Source organism: Molothrus ater, chromosome 4, assembly GCF_012460135.2.
Source record: "Molothrus ater isolate BHLD 08-10-18 breed brown headed cowbird chromosome 4, BPBGC_Mater_1.1, whole genome shotgun sequence".
NCBI lineage: Eukaryota > Metazoa > Chordata > Aves > Passeriformes > Icteridae > Molothrus > Molothrus ater.
In genome coordinates, this window is record NC_050481.2 from 63,569,766 (window position 1) to 63,586,206 (window position 16,441).

The following is a 16,441-nucleotide window of genomic DNA, read 5'->3' on the forward strand; positions in this document are numbered from 1 at the left end:
ATAGCATGATTTTGATTTTGGGATACAGTTAATATCATATATTGCTCAAATGTCCATAAATCAAAGTACAGCCACAAAGTACTTGTAGTTTATGCATAGCTTCCAAAAAAGCAAATTAGATTGGGCAGCTGGAAGACAGGAGCCATCTGCAATCTCCCAATATAAGAACATTGTTATTTAACAGATTCACTTACACCAGCCAGCATTGAAAAATAATGCAAGACTTGATATTAATGGGCTCCTCGCTCCCAGACAGACAGTGTGGGGCTGGAGTGTGTCCAGACAAGGGCAGTGGAGCTGGGGAAGGCCTGGAGCACCAGTCCTGTGAGGAGCAGCAGAGGGAGCTGGGGGTGTTTAGCCTGGAGAAAAGGAGGCTCAGGGAGACCTCACTGCCTCCATTCCCTTCCAGGAGGTCACAGCCAGGTGAGGGTCGGCCTCCTCTCCCAGGTACCAAGGAACAGGATGGGAGGAAACAGCCCCAAGTTGTGCCAGGGGAGATTTAGGTTGGATATTTGGAAAAAATTCATTACAGAAAGGGTTGTCAAGCATTGGAATGGGCTGCCCAGGGAAGTGGTGGAGTCACCATCCCTGGAGGTGTTTAAAGAATGTGGATGTGGCACTTGGGGACATGGTTTGGTGGTGAACTAGGCTGAAAGTTAAGACTCAATGATCTTAGAGGTCTAATCCATCCTAAATGCTTCTATGAAATAAGGATTGAATTAAGATCAGTACAGCTGTTCCAGCATAATTTTAGATGTTGGCAATTTTGTTATGCGTAGCTTTTCAAGTTTCACAGATTTCTACTGAATCCAAAGGCCCCTCAAAACCTCTGGGAGTTAACTGGGTCAAGTCTGTGCCAGTGGGATCACACCAGCAACATTTGGTATAAACAACACTTAAAGTAGAAGGCAACTCCCAAAGATAATTTGCTGCCTTTTGCTTATTTTTTATATAAATTCCAATACTTTACCAACACTCCATTTCCACTTACTACTAAAAATAGACGAACACATTCTTTGTCCCTTTTAACTGTTATTTATATACAAGGTCCTCAGACAAAAGACTGTAAATCCACTATGGTTGTGATTAACTGCTCTTTCATCAGTGCTTGTAGAACAATTTAAAATAGAACATAGGTTAAAAAAATTATCTAACTAGCAGAAGTACAAACGAGATTGTCAAGATCCTATTCCTGAAGACAGCTGCAAAGGGAGTTTGCCCAAAGACACACAGATACTGAAAGTGGGAGTTTCCACAAGACATTTATTTCCTTGGCAGAAATTTTCAGTTCCAACAATTTTACTGCTAGGCTGGTTTGTCATTAACTGCACACAATTCTATCACTAAGGTACTCAAAACTGATAAATTAGGAAGCACTGACGGACACTAAAATAATTTCTGCCTAGATGTCAACACAGTTTTAAGCATTTTAGCTGGTGGACCACTGAACTTTAGTAGAAGCAACATCTAACTAAAGGCTTTTAGAAATGCATAGGAAGTAGTCAAATATTTATTAGTGATTTTAAAGCATCTCTGACAGGTACAATTAACTAGCAGATATCTTGCCATATGAAGTTAAGTCTGTTGTTAGGAATTTTTTTTTCTACTTTCTTAGAATTTTACTTATATTGATTTAAAGTACATCAGGTGTCCAAAGAGAAAAAAAGAAAAGAGATTTAATTTTTTCTGATACTAAGGCATTTTGGCAAGACAAACATCCATGAGTTCATTGTATACTGTGCTCGTACAAGACTAATGTAACTGAGATCCAAGACTATTAAAGCTAAAGAGAGATGATGCAAATCAACAATAAAATTACAGAACATAAGCAATTTTAAAACATTCCTGCACTTGGATATTAAAACCAACAAAACCACATAGAGCTTATAATGTCCTTTTGAGTGTCTATCAACAAAAAATGCAGTGAGTAAATTCATAAAAACACTGACCCCAATAACAAGCTACTAATTGAATCCTAAACAAATGCAGCGAGGCCTGGTTTAGAGGAAGCATTTGATCATGTCATCTGTGAGTCCTTCAAGCCTGGGTTTCCCTCTCCTGGTGGCTGCAGGAACCTTATAGTTAAGCAAATATACCTCTTCAAGCAAATGGCTGCAGCCAGCACCAAAGAGGAAGCTCAACTTCTGCTAGACCCTGAAAAAACAAAACAAACCAAAACAAAGATTCTTCTATTTTTGTTTTGCTTGTATAGAGACTTTGGATCCAATTTAAAGACACAGTAACTGCAAAGACTCTCTGTGCCACACTGCTGTCCAACACAGTAGGTGGTGCTGGTTTTAAATAATTATGCAGTGAAGCATCTCACAGTTTGCTGTTCTCAGACTTGGAAACTCTGACTGTGAACCAGAATATCCAAATAAGCTAATAACCATGCAAGTGTGATTTATAGAAATAGAAGGTCCAGCTGGGTGGTATTACTAATGGACTGTCCCCACCTCCAGCAGCTTTGAAGCTCCTTGTGCTCCAAGCCTCATGCAGGTAAGTAGGTGCGCCAGAAACATGGATTCTTTGTTTTAAATCCCAATATGAACTTCTCCAGAGGATGTGGTAAAGTACAAGTATCTGACCACTTACATAAAACACTGGATCAGAGGACTGAATCCAGTTAGGGCATGGTTTACAATGACCAGAATTTAAGGCTATCGTGTATTTCGTCACTTATTACCTTTGTTGTTTTTTTAACATAGACCAGAAAGAAGAAACTCTGTAAGCTCATGCATACTTGGGATTTTAAGTGAAGATTTTAAAATTGAGACAAATATACACTGCAAAGCTGCTCCAGAAAGACAGCAGTAAATAAACAGTTTTAACCTGGAACACATGAGAGGGAACAGTCAACTCATCTCACATAAAATACCCATTAAAATATATAATCTCATTCAATGGGGTTCTTTTACAAGACAATTTGGACAACGACCTTTTCTATTATCATTTCTTTATGGAAATCACTACTTCCTTCAGAAGGATGACTAAAAAGAAAGAAATTCATTCTCCCTAAAGCTTGTTTAAATGAACTCCAACAGCAAGGATTAGCCTGGGATTGACTCAAATCTCCAGAGTTGTAGAACTGCATTCAAATGTGAGTTCACTCAGGGCCATTTTCAAGCACAGAAGACAGTGATATGCAGTATTTCATAAGACATGAAGAACAACAGTCATATTTTACACCACAAACCAATTTGCCTAATCAAACATATTACTGCCATGGTGCCACAAGTTTGCAGCAAGGCTTCTAAATAGGTACAAACCCCCAGCACAATATTATGAAAATAACGAACCCCTGACAGTAAGATAGGCCAAAGACAAGGATCTAAAACCCAAATTCTAGATTCTTACTTCCATCTGACCTTGACGTCAAGTAGCTCTTCTCAAATCAGCTCCTTTTCCAACCTGTCCTGTATGTCAAGACACAAGCCTCATAAAGGTGTTTATAAGAGTATAACTTCATTCTGGAGAGAGGACTTGAGAACACTGCATATAATGGGAATGGATGCAATGGTACTGCACATGTGAATCACAACCTTTCCTAGATTGGTAATTATTAATATTTCAGAGAAGGAAAACAAAGGAAAAAAAATAAAGCACTGCAACACATCTCACAATCTCACACAGTGATTGAAAAACTGGAAATACAGAAATCCATCTCAGATTCCAAGACCTCAGTCTCTGGCACTTCAAAATTAATCCAATGAGCCCCTGAGGTGCTAGAAGAATATTAGGCTTGAATATTCTTCTAAGCTAAAATATTCTTCTAGCTTAGGCTAGAAGAATATTCGATATCTGTGCCAAATTCTTACACTCATCTGCAAGCTCTCTTTGGATCTGACTCCACACAGCTATTCCTATTGTCCCATTAGGTGAGCTAAAAAAAGAGTTTGTAAATGGGAACACTCATTTTAAAAGATACTTCCATTCCCTTCCCATCAACATTTTAAAAATTATTACAGACAAAGTTAGAATCTATCAGGAGCCTGGAATCTTTTACATCCACTCTACAGTCTAATTAGAATATTCCCTCTACTTTTTTAATTTGAAGATGCTTCTGGGCATCACATTAACCTATCCTATTGTAGAGAACTTGTTTATTTCCAAATTCTTTCTCAAACCTTCTAGCACTGCCTATTCTTTCCATTCTCATGGTCACAAACATGGTCCAAAGGTCATTTTTCTGATCCCTGGCCTCACTGACTTTTCACCACTGAAACTAACTTTTCTTTATTACAGACTGAAAAGCAACACGCACACACACATATATAGAAATAAATGCACACACACATATATAGAAATAAATATAAATACAGTTCTTAAAGAAACGGTGTATGTTATGACTGTCAGCAGTCCTACTCTTGGCAGGATGAGTTACAATGAATACACTGCCTTTGTGCACCATTCTCTTTTATAGTTTCCTTGAAAAGCTCTCTCAAAACAGTGCAGCCAGACTCTTTACAGAGCTGACCTGGTTATGACAGAAGGGCTCCTTCACAACCCCCAAAATCTTACATTTATGCACTGCCTGGAACTAACAGTCATTATGTCCAGGGAGTCTGTATAGCATTCTTTCATTTCCAGGTTTTGATTCTACACAGAATTTATATGGAGCATATAACATTTCCAGCAAAAGCTTTTGCAGGATTTACAGAATCTCTTCCTGCTATACACATCCTAGATATTCTTAAGGCATTCTAAATACAAATCACTTCTTGTACACAAAGAAGAGCTGAGGCTGGATTTCACTTGCACAAAAGAAATTCAGAAATTTAGGTCAGTGGGATTGGTCCTGTTTCAACCTAAGTAATCAAACCTGACATCTTCGTCTAGTAAACAGAACAGTTCATCTAGATCCAAGCCAAACATCACAGATGCATTGATTCAGCTGTGGGCATTACTGTTACCACAAAACAAATGATCTACAAAAGCTGAACTTTACAGGAGGAAAATAATCTTTCTGCACATTTAAAAAATATTTAATGCTATTTGTGGTATTTTATTTAGTGTATAAAATCATACATACTGATCCACCTAACATCCTTTAAAGAACTGCACATAACTCTATCAAAGTGCAGCTGCACTTTGTTAATTGTTTATCTCTACGGCCATAAAAAGAGCTCTCAGCTTTGGAGATGCACCAAAAAGCATTAAAAGTGTCCAAACATTTTGAACAGAGTGTTTTTGTCCAAAAAGCCTCCTCTTCTTCCAGAACCTATGTGACAGTCTTTCATTCATTCTAGTCACTTATTTTAAATAGGAAGACACTATATCAATGAAATACATTTCCAAGACACAACAGAGCTAATTTCTAATTTCTGTCATCTCCAACAGATCAAAATCTAACAAGCCCAACACTCCAAACTACAATTATCCCATTACATACTTGAAAAAAGTTTGTCTACAGATTTTTATGAAAATTTTCTAAATTTGGCATCATCACAGATTAACAAAGATTGATATAATCACAAAATCATTGTGGGTCAGAGCCATTGCTCCAGTGCCACTGTGCAGTCTACCCAAGAACCAGCAGCTGGCGGGGTACAATCAAGTGCAAAGCCTGCACTAGTTATAGTTTAACTGGATGTGGAAAAATGATCCTTTAGTCAGCAAGGACAAGAGAATTGTTGAAGATTCTTCCTACCTATTGTATACCTTGGAAATTTAAAGCTCACTTTTTTTGCTCCTTTGGAATGCTGTATTGTTTTTCTTCATTATTTTTCATTCCACTTTGCTGGAGATTAAGTTGTTCAGTTAGAGATCACAAGGAATCTATTCCCCAAAACTCCCCATTCATTTGACATTTTGACTGCTCTACAGAACACTATCATCAACCCTTTCTAATACAACCTCCCTCTTTTTCTAGACCATTTTGCTGAAATGTGCAACATAAACCCATCAGACCATAGGTCACTAGGGTTAAATAGCAAATAGTGATACAGTTTATCCTCTTAACACAGGATTATTAGGAACACATCAGGTTTATAGTAGCTTTTTATGTGGACTAAAGCCTGAGTATCAGGCCAAGTTCATATTTGGTCTTTGCCTCCAAGTTGCTCAAAACCCTAAAGTTCCAGCAATAAGAAACTAAGGAAAAGGAAGCCTGCCCAGTGCTACTAAGGACTGTGGGGAGACAGCTTTCTCACAACTTCTGTTTCTCTAAGAATGACACTTCAAACTCTTTATTCATGTGTCAGGTGTGTTTCTTCCACACACCTTCTCAATTAGCACAGAGCAAGCACATTTAGAGCAAAATTCTGCTAGGACCATGCACTTCATCTCCTAAAGGCTGTAAAAATTACAGAGCATGAATAACACATAGCAGGCAAATTACTCAGTATGTTCCCTAGAAAGATAGAAATGGTGCAAGCGCAGAAACAATGATTAATTAGAAGCATCTAATTAATATGTTTCCTGCTATCTAAAATGGAAGAGAACGCTCCAGAAAGGAAGGGAATTGTGTAAAGTTGCCAAACTAAGAATTTCAACCAAAAAGAGTTAGTTTGCTAGATTTCACAGCAAAGACACTGCTGCAAATCCCTTCTGCTTGGCTTGCCAATAAGCAAAACCTGTCAATCAAATGATTGACACATTCCTTGGAACAAGACCTCCAACCCAGAAGAAGAGACCCAGCTCCCAGTTCAATTGCCCAGCAGAGAGCTTCTTACTACCAAGTAATTATTAAATACCATGACACTGTTGTAAGCCCATTAGAACAGCAATTAGTACATCTTTAGTAATTAACAGATTTGTCACTAAGCCCTTCCACCTGCCAACCCAATTCTGCTGGGGAGCCAATCCACGAGTGCAAGTGCACAGGTGGCATTGGCAGCACTGTGACACCCTTCTCTCCCACTGCCACATCCCTCTACTCCTGGCAGTCCTCTCATTCCTCTAGGACCAGTGAAGGAAGCAGAGGAGGCCCCAGCCAGCAGGGAGGAGGACAAACACAACCGCTGTCCCCTGAAGGAATGGGGATGCCATGCAGCCATGGAGAAACAGCCTGGCAGCAGAGGCACAGCAGGCACTGTGCCAACATGACAGACAGCTTCCAGACTTAATCACTTTGGGATCATCTAGCACTGTGTACACTTGCAAACATGGTATTCCATCTTATCAGTGCTGTTTCCATCATTGTGAGAAAGCTTATCTGCACCTCAAAGCAAAAGATGTGAGATTCAACACATCCACACATCCCTCTGACAATGCTTCAATTGGCCTCTTCAGGCACTTGGGTCAGTGGCATTCTGAACTAAAACTTCCTTCACAACAGCTGTGCCATTTGCCAAGGGACAGAAATAAGGGCTTTTTCCTTTCTTTTTCTTTCTTAAAGGTGGGGGGAAAGAAGGCAGGAGACAGATGACTCACTAAGGCTTTGAGTATTGAAGGAAAAAAGAATTTCACTGTGAGTTCTTCCCATAACAGCTTCCCACAAATACAGTAATTTCCTCTATGTGGCTAGAGAATAGTTTGGCTATCCAACTCTGTTCTCCTAGTTTAAACATGAAGAGTACATTTAAAATATTCCTCTTTCCCTTCCAGATTTCCCATCCTCCCCCACTGCAGTCACACAGCAAGTATTTATCCAGCATAATCCCAGCAGTCTGCCATGCTTAATTTACTTCTGAGTAAGAATACCACACAAGCTTATGGATGGTGGGAGTGGAATACATTTGTGCCAGACTACACATCATCTTATTATTTGTTTGGGCTTTCCTAAACCCAGGATGACAACTCTGTTGTATGTAACCTCATTATTTTTTTTCAAGGTGCTTTTCTACTTCCAGGTCTTTAAGAGGAAGAAAACTACAAATCTTGTAGCAAGACTTGTGTGTCCCTCCCGCAATGGGTGTTTTTTCTTCTCAGAAAAGCCTTTCTGGTCAGCATTCTGGTAAGTATATTCACCTATATTCACCTAGTCCAGGTTTCCAGTTACACACTGAAGGTAAGGATTCTTTCCTGGACACCAAGCAGAGACTGCAGAGAATAATTGTCCCATGCTCCTGTATGTGGTACACACACTTGGACAGCAGAAATTGCATATCCCCACACAGCATGTACAAAAGTCTGCATAAACAAATCCCACTTCACTCACTTAAAATGCACAGTGCTTTGGAAACATGCCTACCTGGCAGCACAGTGGAGTCTGATTAACTGACTGAAAAATTACAGTGGAAAGCTTGAATGTTTAAGCCTGGCTGATTAAAGGCAATTAACAGCTGCAGATGCTCAGCAGCTGTTCAAGTCAGGTCACTTTTTCACCCAAACATAGTTCAAAGTACCTTATTTTGATTAGTCAAGCTTACAGATCAGTTTTGAATTAGCTAATTATAAGCTTTTCATCTGCCAGTAGGACCTGTAGGTTCATAGTCCAGGTTTCTTTGTGCTAAATTTCTCTTTACATGATTGTCAGAAAAAAAAAAAAAGCTAATCCTTCCAGGAATAGGTACAAATCAGAACAGAAGAAAAGATGGGGAGCTCTTACATGAGCTTAGGGGTCTAAGGTGTACAGTTTTATTAGTACAAGGAAATACCAGAAGCTGGCTTCAGCACACATACTTGGTGAAAACAGTGTGACCACAGGTCTGTGTAAAAAGTTTAGGAGACATTACACTTCATGAAATGCAAACCCAGTGCTCAGCCATACCACAGCACTCTGAGATAAGAGATGCTCCACTGGAGGAAATAACTGTCCTGCAGTCCTCACGCATTGAACCAAAGTCTCTTCAGAGCTCCAGCTTGGTCTAGGAGAAACAAACAATTATGTGATGTGTTGTAATAGAATTACTCTTAAGCAACATCAAGGTAATGATTTACTCTTTTTAGTTTTGTAGTACTGTTTTTAGTAGTTTAGTTTAGGGTTGTCACAAGACTAGAGAATAACAATCTAAGCCTCTGCTGCTTGGTGCAGGAACTAGCTCTGAAGGGTAACCATGGTCTGGTTTGAACACCAACCTCAACACTTGGACACATGCAACTTCTGATGAAGTCAAGGGGAACTAGGTAGAGTTTGAGGTGGATTTTAAACCAAAACTTTTTACTTTATAGTAGAGTTTTAACAAGTTTAACAAATATGCCAATAGAGAGATTGTCAGTCACCCCAGCTGAGGTTTAGCAGTATGGTAAGTCTTGTAGAATCATGTAAGAGCTAATAAAACATGAGATGAAGGACCATTTCAAAGAGATTTTGACCTTGCAATAAGATTAACATGAAGATATTGAAAAAAAAACCACAAATAAAAATCTAACTGCTAATTCTATGAGTATTTAAAAAAATCTTTATTTGCAAAACTACTGTTTCCAGAATGATGATTAATGTCTACCACTACAGTAGCTTGAGCTAAAATTAGAACAAGGAAACAAAGCTTCCTACAAAACCACTATTTTTTTGTCTTACAAGATAAGTTTCACCAGACAGGACCCAGGTATTCACAACACTCTACTTCCACCTCTCTTCTTCCTTTTTCATTACTAAGCCATTATTACATGAAAAATGAAAATAGGTAAAACATGCTTTTACACTTATTAAAATATATTTCAGGATCTGAGATGTTGCCCTGAAGTGCTGCATTAGTAAAGACAAAGCCATCTCAGTGACTAATTTCAGCAGAGCAAAGCCCTGCTGGAGAGTAGGAAGCTTATTTGTCTGGGGAAGAACTGAACACGGAAGTGGGAAGTGACATGTTAACTAAGATTTCCCTTCTCCAAGGGTTCCTGGTTTTTACTTTGCGTATCTTTAAATGAAAAACTCAATGATAATAAAAGATGAAGTAGTCATTTCACATGAAGAGCATTCAGAATTAAGCTTTGCTTTGGTTTGATAATTAATTATTAAGTTGCACAGCACAGGTTCATGGTTCACCTAAATAGGAATACTGCCAGCTAAACTAGACCTGACCTTATTTCTATCTATTACAGCAGAATTACACCAAATGGTGCAGTTCTGGCTGGCTAACCTGAACAATGAGAAAGTATATGTACACTGAATAACAATGGAGTTCAGTGCACTAAAGTCCAATATAAATTCACATTCTTGTCCTTCAAGAGAGAGAACCCATTCGTTGAGACTCTATTTCCACCACCCAGTATGGCTTTGTTTCATTTCCTTGACCATCCAAATACAAAGCTTAGGGATACTAAATTCTCCTACTTCCTTGTACAATTTGCTCTTCTCTCATTTACTTGGCTACACTTCAAAATGAGAAATCTTTTGCCTTTAGTCATGTCTGTTATGCACAAATCACCTTTCATGATGAGTCTTGCAGCACACTTCCCATCCTCCCTCTTTTGTCAACACTTGGACAAAGAAAGATCTCTGAGGCAGCAACAGTTCCAGACATGCACACTGGTGCCACTGCCTCCCAGCCCTTTCTTTCCAGGTACTGCCAGAAGCAAGAATGAGGAATATCATTCCAACTCCAAATGCAGCTTGTTTTCCTACAGCAAGTTGGGACTAATCACTTCACTGGAACTTGGTAACCAGTCTTAAGCCAGGTGCTGAAAAATGACAAATCAGTTAAGACAGGAGAGTAATCAGAACACAAAACACTAAAAGCCAACTCTCAGAACTGCATATTTAAGTAAATTTTTGGTGTACATATTACTGCTTCTCCTCTGCTTCTTTTAAGGTCCTAGCTACAATGATGAGGGATTTTACTTTCTGGTTTTTTAAAGCTGCATGCTATCCTTCCCATTAGAGGAAAGGCTTAAACATACAGTACAGGCACATGGGAGGAAAAAAAATAGTAAATGTTTTCTTAAAATATAGATATTGTCTTCTTCCTAGGGACCTCATTCATGATCTTTGCATATTTGTGCAGTGCTTCTGCCAGCAACAACAAAAATTCTAAAATTTCAGGGGTTTTGTACTCCCCAAAAGAGGTTAAATAGTACTCAGCATAGCTATCAGATTTTTATTTTAAATGAAGACTGATACTTCACTAACTTGTTGCTCCCATATGAGCTCCAATAGAAATTCCATTTTCACATTTAGAGGAAAACATCTGGCATGAAAGATTTCCTGTTTGAAGAGTCCTTACAAGAGAGTTCATGATTAAAGGCAGAAATCTGACTTTCTCCTAGCACTCATTTATTTAGCAAAGCTGAAGGGACAACAAAATAAGAGTCTTGGTTAAACATGTTCAAGAATTTTCCTGGTTGGGGATTGCAATACAGTCCCTGCACTGAAAGAATCAAGAATTTCAAAGAAGAGTTTTACACAAGTCCTTTGTGCACGCTCATGTCAAGATATTGTACAAATTAACAAAGTTTAGTTGCAAATATCTACTACATCAAGCAACAAAAGCCCTAATCTGTTTACATGGAGCACTCTAAAGTTTTTATTAAGTGACCTTGAATGTATGTGTAGGTACTAATTTTTCTAAATCCTTAATAAGAGAGTGAAAGTCTCTGTAGGCACCTAAATCCACTTTGAGTAATGAGGAATAATCAGGAATTAACAAAGGCATCCTTAAGTGCTCACACACTACCATATATAGGAGCATCTCTACATAAATCAGTCAGTCAAAATATAAAGAAAAGAACCCCAAACTCCTGTATTCCTGCCCTAAGAGATCCAAGGAAGTGGTGAACCATGACCAAACCAAATTTTGTGTTTTTCTAAGTAACTGCAGAGTTGTAGAGCAAAATTTAACTAAGAGCAAAGTGTTTACCTTTTAAAAATGTAAGAGTATAAAGCCAGTTTGAATTGGGAAATTTCTTCTTTGCCAAATTAACACTAAAAGAGCTGGGTTGGAGTTAGAGACACATGCATTTTCTAGAAGACAGAACAGATGTAATGGTTCAAATGTACCTACTGTTCCATTAGGGTGCAAGTGATTCTGACCATACATGATTAATGATATTCATGTTGTCAGCTGATGTTATAACTTCACATAGAAAAAATAAAAATCCAGAAAGCTTTAACCATAACCAGCTGAACAGTGAGAATTTTCAAACATCAAGAGAATGAAAACAAGTGTTTCCTGGACCACTTGAAGTTTTACCTGTGGCTTTTCCAGAAAGAAAAGATGATAAGGAAGCAAAAGTGTACTTCCCCTACCTCAGGGCAACTACAGACATGAAATTAATCCAGCAACAAAATTCAGCAAGCAGCTATTCCTAAATTTAGCCCCACTTATTTATTTCACACCATCTATCTAGCTCAGTTCTTTACAGCTGTTTTAGGAGACAGATCCAGAAGGTTCACTTTCCATGAAGTTAAGATTTGTCAGAAGTACTTTAGAAAGAGCCCTAGCAGGGACATTAGGTGTCCCTGAATTAGCCTGGTTAAACCTGCCCATGACTACAGCAAAAAGCCACAAGAGGAATCCTCTCAATAGGCACGCAAGCTGTTCCCTTCTCTGCTCCTAAAATCACAGCCTGCAGGAGCTGAAGCCATAAGTATTGCCAAGTATTGATTTCTGAGTGATTGTAATTCTTTCTCTGCACTGTACATCATCCTGAAGTATCTTTCTGCCAAAGATATTCAGATATGCATAACTGCTGCAGTAAAACCACCTTGGAAGAGATAAGAACTCAGCCATTATAGGAAATGAGCTGGCACACAAACAAAATAAATAGATTATTTCAGTTATGCTGCTATGTTGCAAGAAAGGGAGAACAACATTTAGGTTTGTTTCCATAGGAATTCATGTCCCTGCATTCTTCTGTAACTATTGCCTTGCTTTAAATTATTGCCTAAAATTGTTTTCAAATTCCTGCATGTGTGGGATGAAATGTAGACTCTTGGATTCAACATAGAAGCATATGAAGAAGAGACAAGATTGAAAAAAACTTCAAACAGATCTCGGGGAAATACTGTAGCCACTATATTGCTCTTAAAAAGCACAGTGTAGAGAAATTCTGCTGTGTGCTCTAGTCTAGTCACCTGAGGCAAGAAAACCAGAGATAAATATGAAATATGTCATATAAACCATGATAAATAATTCCTAAAGTTAACAACCATACCCAGGGTAGTTATGCTGATCAAAACTTCAGGGCCTTCAATTCTCCCCTCAACGTATCACAAAAGGCATAACTCAGTCATTCCAGCATGAAGCAAGCAGTGCTGATAGGAGGAGAGGGGTGCTGATTAACAAGAGTTAGCAATGGTTCATAAATTTTGGAGGAACAGACAGTGACATATGTACATGTGATAAGTGTAAGAAATACACATTTCCTTTAGTGCTACACTTACAGAAATGAGTCAGCCTCAGATTACCTTTGAGGCTGCCTTAAATCCCCCTGATTTCTACACTCTCAAACTCCCTTCCCAACACTGCTCCACTGCAGTACAGGTTCCAAGGCAATAGTGAAAAAATGTTATGAGGAAATGCCTTCATGGAGCAAGACTACGTTAAAAAAAAGGCCAGAAGAATGCTTAGCTACACAAGAGAGGAATAAACATCAAAGAGGTTCTTTTCTCCCTTCCATAAAAAAAATCCCTATTAGAATACAAAACACATCATGGAAGAATCATTGTATCAACTAATATTTTTAAATCTAAACAAAACCAATTTATCCTGGCTGCAGCCTGGTAGCTGTCAGGAGTCCTCACCATTCCTGACAGAACTATTAATCAATGCTACTGAGATTCTGAGCTTCTATGAACATCCCTGCAAGGTCCAGTAGAAGCAGCAAACAAGCCAAGATCCTGATCCTTCAGTAAGACAAACTAAAAGTTTACAAATAGCAGAGTTACTTACATCTGCAAGTATTTTTAAGATCAGGGCTTAAGCCCAAAACAATTAATGGACACAATGCTGCACATTCCAAACAACTTATGAAGCTGTTGGAGAGTCTGACAAAAGTAAAATCTACCCATGGTCTAACATCCCATGCCAAACAGGCTGGAAGATGCACCCACACAAAGTCAGCGTTGTCAGGTTAAAACACACACACCTCTCTATTCCTGCAATCTTGTAATGCAGAGCAACAAATGCACCAGCAACCTAAGGGCTGTGGGGCACAGAGCAACACTACAACCACCAGGATTGAGTGTCAGAGGCACTTTTCCTACAGGTAAAATGACAAATATGTATGTGCCTTTTGGTCACCCATGCTTGTGTTTTGGTGCTGTAAAGAAGGTAACACTTAAGGCATTTCCATTTCTACTTAGCATCATTACCAATGTGGCTGCCATGTTTCGTTCTCTGTCAAAGAAGACTGCTTCACATCCATTTAAGAAATTGCACAAGGAGAATTTGTGTGCCCCCTATTTCACATTTTTTGTAGGCAAGCTAAATTTTTTTGCAACAATATTAGATTGGAAATCTGGCCTTCGAAGTACAAGGGGTTCATCCATCTGCAGGAGTTTACAGATTCAGTCAGCTGGTCAGACTGGCCTCAAACACAGGAATTCTGGCTCAGACAGCCCTGCCCAGGTTTCTGCAAGAACTTATCTTGGTGTGTTCATTCTTACTGCTTTGATAACTTCAAACTCTTTAACCCTTTCCAGAACTGTCATCTCTGCATCTCCCTCCTTTATCACTTTTTTTCTAAAAAGCTCTTTATTTTCTGGACCTTTTAATAGGAAGTTGTCATGCTTTGTGGAAAAGTTTATGGAAAGCTGAGATATTTTAAAACAAGAAAATTACAAATAGAAGTAGTATTTAACCCACCACTAAGCTGACCCAGTACTGACTCCTCAATAATGGAATATTGGCAAGGGGTATCTATTAATCAGCTCTCCTGCAACACCAAGATGGCTGTAAAATACTGCAACAGGAAGGGAAATAAATATGTTATGCCTGGAAGAAAAATAGCAAGTTAATTCTGCTTTTGTCTAAAGCGTGAAAGAGGTGCATGAAGGAAATAAACAAGAGAGGCTTTGGCTCGTTATTTCCTGTACAAATACAACCAAAAATAAGCAGAAGAGGTGTATAATTATTCAGGTCTAAATTTAATTCATAAACTGTGACATGCTAACCCTTAGAGCAGAGAAAAAGTGGACAATTTCTTTTTGTAGTAAGAAACATAGCAGCTTAATGCAACTAATTTCCAAGAGAAAACTTCAATGCACAGCCAGACCAAGCACACCTCAGCAGGAGACTGTGACATGCACTCAGGAACTACTGCACCTGTAATGATGAATTTAGACACAGAGCAAGGCTGGTTCAGTCTCACTACACCCCTGTACTTTGTCAGCATCAAGACTCCAGAAAATGGTCTTAGCAGATAAGGCCTCCCCTGTAGGAGGGGAAACATTTATCCACCGTCCCAACTCATTTGGGCTAACATATCCAATTTGCACTGGTCGTTGAGGGATAAAAGTTGACAAATTAAATAAGTGCATGCCAGGTGTCCTCACTCTCTACTGCTCCCAGCGGCACAGCACCTACACCTGCAGATGGACACGAACTTCATACCTAGACTGAAGTGACAGATGCGACCCAAGTAAAGAGGGGGCAGACGAGATTAAAGTAGATAGTAACACTAAAGAAAATGCTGCACAATGCACTCGTACCCTATGTTTCAACTACAAAAAGTCTTGCCTCATCCGAAACGTGCTAGGAAACGAATCCTGATGCTCCCAACTCAGCACCAAAGCCACAGCTCAACACAAGTGGGCAATACAGCTCCTTCATTCATCCCTTCCGAAAGGAGAGCACCTACACCTTTCTTCTGCCCCCAGAAGAGCTTTTCCTCTCCCCACGGGCGGGCTCACGCCTGCAGGTCAGCAAAGCAGGAGGACTTTCCTCCATCCCACCTCCCACCTGCAGGTCAGCAAAGCGGCACCGAACTGAAGGCGTCGAACCCATGGAGCAGAGGACACCTCGTGTCTTCCCGCAGTTCCCCCAGAGCCGCGGGAACCTCCCCAGGGAACCCGGGCGGCGGCTCCGGGGGCCGCCAGCCCCGCGCCTTTTCCCGCCCGGCACCGGGGCTCGGCGAGGGCCGGCCGGCGCTTCCCGAGGCTCCCGTGACTCACCCGAGGAGTTTCCCGGCGCCCTCCAGCAGCGCCGCGGCACCGGGGGGATCCCTCCCACCCCCGTTCCCGCCGGCACAGGGCGCTCAGCTCCGGCTCAGCTCCGCGGGCAGCCGCGCCGACCGCTCATCCCCGCTGCGGGCAACGCGGCCCGCGCCCGCCCCTTCCTTCACCTGCCGGGCCCGGCCCGGCCTCCGCTCCCGCCCCCGCTCCCGCCCCGCCGGCACCGCCCGTGGGAGCCGCCGCTGGAGCGCCGCCCCTGCCGGGGCTCTGCGGGGCTCTGCGGGGTCCGGCCCAGCCCCAGCCCCAGCCCCAGCCCCAGCCCCAGCCCCAGCCCAGCCACCGCTCGGCTCTGCCCGCGCTGCGTGTGCTGAACGCTGCCGGCGGCCCCTGCTCGGGTCTGTGCGCCTGGCACAGCACCACCGAATCCAGACCATCCAGCCAAACCCGTGACCGAACACCGCCAAGGCAACCAGACCAGGGCACTGAGGGCCGCGTAGTCTTCCCCTA

The 16,441-nt window shown here is 40.7% G+C and overlaps 1 protein-coding gene across 3 annotated transcripts in view; it reads right to left on the reverse strand.

Moving 5' to 3' along the window:
* SH3BP2 (SH3 domain binding protein 2) overlaps positions 1-15,985 on the reverse strand; it is a 36,540-nt gene extending 20,555 nt beyond the window's left edge. Inside the window, exons 1-3 of one of the 3 annotated variants that reach the window (XM_036382985.2) lie at positions 14,628-14,723; positions 12,976-13,075; positions 8,654-8,750 (exon numbers count right to left, since the gene is read on the reverse strand). The gene's annotated coding sequence lies outside the window, so the exon portion shown is untranslated. Of the gene's footprint in view, positions 1-8,653; positions 9,181-12,975; positions 13,076-14,627; positions 14,724-15,934 lie in introns of those variants that run through there. The other 2 variants (XM_036382987.2, XM_036382986.2) reach the window with 2 other exon arrangements.
* Positions 15,986-16,441: the final 456 nt, after the last annotated feature.